The sequence below is a fragment of the Pygoscelis adeliae genome, unplaced genomic scaffold (assembly GCF_000699105.1).
Source record: "Pygoscelis adeliae isolate BGI_AS28 unplaced genomic scaffold, ASM69910v1 Scaffold211, whole genome shotgun sequence".
NCBI classification, from domain to species: Eukaryota; Metazoa; Chordata; class Aves; order Sphenisciformes; family Spheniscidae; genus Pygoscelis; species Pygoscelis adeliae.
This window is the reverse complement of record NW_008824143.1, coordinates 690,538-694,362: the sequence shown is the minus strand read 5'-3', so window position 1 is coordinate 694,362 and position 3,825 is coordinate 690,538.

The following is a 3,825-nucleotide window of genomic DNA, read 5'->3' as shown; positions in this document are numbered from 1 at the left end:
ATACAGGCTGGGGGATGAAGGGATTGAGAGCAGCCCTGCCGAGAAGGACTTGGGGGTACTGGTGGATGAAAAGCTGGACATGAGCCAGCAATGTGTGCTTGCAGCCCAGAAAGCCAAGCGTATCCTGGGCTGCATGAAAAGAAGAGTGGCCAGCAGGTCGAGGGAGGTGATTCTGCCTCTCTGCTCTGCTCTGGTGAGACCCCACCTGGAGTCCTGTGTCCAGCTCTGGAGCCCTCAGCATAAGAAAGACATAGACCTGTTGGAGCAGGTCCAGAAGAGGGCCACGAAAATGATCAGGGGGATGGAACACCTCTCCTATGAAGAAAGGCTGAGAGAGTTGGGGTTGTTCAGCCTAGAGAAGAGAAGGCTTTGGGGACACCTTATTGCAGCCTCTCAGTATTTAAAGGAGGCTTACAGAAACGATGGCAGCAACCTTTTTAGCAGGGCCTGTTGTGACAGGACAAGGGGGAATGGCTTTAAACTAAAGGGGGGTAGATATAGACTAGATAGAAGGAAGAAATTTTTTACGCTGAGGGTGGTGAAACACTGGCACAGGTTGCCCAGATACCTGGAAACATTCAAAGTCAGGTTAGACGGGGCTCTGAGCAACCTGATCTAGTTGCAGATGTCCCTGCCCACAGCAGGGGTCTTGGACTAGATGACCTTTAGAGGTTCCTTCCAACCCAAACTATTCTATGATTCTATGAATAATAGAGGGAGAATAACAGGATGAGAGCAACAAGGGAATACCACTGGCCACAGCAGCCTGAGTGAAACATTGCAGAGCTTCAAGGAAAAGGCAGGCTACAGAACTGCAGCTAAAAGTCTCTTAGCTTTCCAAAAGTGAAGGCATCTAAAGCACTGAGCAACACTTCTGAGTTAGAGAAATGGTATGTTGTCCATTCCCCTCTATTGATTCACTTTCTACTACTCTTTCTCTGACAAGTGACTGCAGTCTCTTTTTCTCACGTCCTCTAGATGCTGTTCCCTTTTTTCCTTCTGTTTTAACAGTTCTGCCTGCTCTTTCAAGTGCACTCTCTCTCATGGCTAACAAACACTTATGCCCTGCAGCCAAAAACAGTGCACCACTGCTTTGCATTGACAAGTACTTTCTTCCTTGCCTTTAGTGGACACTGTAATACGGAAGTATCTCACCTCTAACTGCAAAAAGCCTCCTTTTGGCCTTCCTAATTCTCTGAACAGCAAAAGTAATTTCTCCTACTTATTAAATAAAGCAAATCTGTCAGGTTTGGAGCCACCTGGCAGAACAGTCCCTGTTCTCTCTTAATGGCCTCTTTACTGATAATGAGACACAGTGAGATACCAAACACCACAATACCCTTATTGGTGCAAATCCAGTGCCAGCTGCACTTGTGAGCAGCACAGCCTCATCGACAAGGATTGTGGGGTGCAGCTACATTATTTACAACTCTAAAGCTTTTCCATTTTATCTTACACACAGAAGCTGGCCTTCGTACACCAGAGCTTCACATCACATTCTGATCCCATTGAACTCAGAAGTGCAAATAGCTCAGCCATACCATGCAGGATCCTGCAGCAGAGAGTGAACTGCTTTCTTTGCTCTGTAACTCAGCAACAGTAAGTAGTTGATGCAGTGACATAGGACCTTGTCTCCAGATTAAAAACACTTCCCAAATAAATTATATTTTTTAAGCAAATACCCAGTGAGTATATTTGAAGGCTAGAAATGATCCAGAATTAATCCCATAGGAGGACTGGTATGCTGTTTCTTGTCTTTTTTATTGGTGCCAGGAAGAGCTCCCTGAGCTGAAAAAGGGGATGAAATGATTTCATGGATTCCTAAGTACCAGCTTAGGCTTATGAGAGAACTGTTATATTTCCTCAGTATGGTTAAAACCAAGAATTATTGGAGAAATTACTAGAAAACTTGTTATCCTGAAAGTTTCAATATGACTTGTCAATTAAGAGGTGAGACTATATTTAAAAACACCAAATCAAGACATGTGCATATAAAAAAATGTGATAATACATTTTGAGTTCTAAGAAGCAGTCACAATACATTTGGGCCCAAATTTCAGGGGAAAAAAGGTTGTCTTTACCAGTGAATTAAATGATGCCACTACCTGAACACAGGTTCTGAAATTTCATCACCCACACAGTTAATCTGTTAGAATGGCAGAGTGCTAGTTGGTCCTCACCACATCTACTAATAACCAAGCAGTTCCCAGGCACAATCCAGATACTTTCAGAGTAGGCAGCTTGGATGCAATCATCCTATATTGGAAGCCTAAAGAGTTTAATAGCATGGGCTTGGCCAGAATCTGCCTGTTAGTCTCAGTGTTAAAAAATGGACCCTATGCCTCTTATTTATCACTTACAATTATTTTCATGGGCCAACGTAGTATTATGTTTGTTATTTTCTCCCATAAATATCTAATTTAGTCAACTCCCATCTCAATCTTAGTTCAGATAAGTTAAACAGATTCAGCTCTTTAAGTATTTTTATAAGGTATTTTATCAGACTTACCTAAAATTATGCTTCATTCTTCTGCTCGCCCTCTATTTTATTCTATTTTTCTTAGTAAGAACACAAGAGATTAGCAAACTATGGAGAAAGGAAATACTATACTTCCCAAATCCAATTTATACTGAATAATTATTCATTACATAATAAGGGATCATAATATTCTGTTAGTGCCTGAGAGGTGTAATAGGAGTTTCAGGTTGACTTGTTTCTTCATTGTAGTCTCTGAGTTAGAAACACTTTTTCCAGAATAAATCCATCATTTTGTAGATACAGCCTCACCTCACACAGGTGAGCATGCTCTGGGGTCACTCTGTCCCAGTCATTACACATCACTGTGTTTATCTTTTCAATAGCCTCATATTTGTGATATTTAATACACTGTTTGCACAACCTTAATACCCTGATAATTTCTGTAGTGATTTTTAATTTCTTAGAAGTTTTCTACTCTACTGGTCTACATTAAGTTTCTTCACAATTGCAGACATCACTGAGGGAGCTAGCGGATGTTATGGCAGGACCCCTCTCGATCATCTACCAAAGGTCTTAGGAATCCGGGGAGGTCCCTGCTGACTGGAAGCCAGCCAATGTTATTCCAAGTTACAAAAAGGGCATGAGAGAAGACCCAGGGAACTACAGACCTGTTAGTATAACCTCAGTTCCTGGAAAAATTATGGAGAAGATTATACTGAGTACTATTGAAAGGCATTTAAAGAATAACGCAATCATCAGGCACAGTCAACATGGGTTCACAAAGGGAAAGTCCCGTTTAACTAGTTTGATATCCTTCTATAATAAGGTCACCCGCCTAGCGGATGAAGGGAAGGTGGTGGATGTAGTTTTTCTGGATTTTAGCAAGGCTTTTGATACTGTCCCTCACAGCATCCTTCTGGATAAGTTGTCCAACTGTGGGATGAGTGGGTTCACGGTGCGCTGGGTGAAGAGAAGGCTGCATGGCAGAACTCAAAGCGTTGTAGTGAATGGGGCTACATCTGGCTGGCGAGTGGTCACCAGCGGTGTTCCTCAGGGTTCAATCCTAGGGCCAGTCCTGTTCAATATATTTATCAACGATCTCGATGCAGGAGTTGAATGCACCGTTACCAAGTTTGCTGATGATACCAAACTGGGAGATGCTGTTGACTCTCTTGAGAGACAAGAGGCCTCGCAGAGGGATCTAGATACATTGGAGCATTGGGCTACGATTAATAGGATGAAATTTAACAAGTCAAAATGCTGGATTCTGCACCTAGGATGGAGTAATGCTGGGCACAAGCATAAATTGGGAGAGGAGTGGCTGGAGAGCAGCCCTGCAGAAAGGG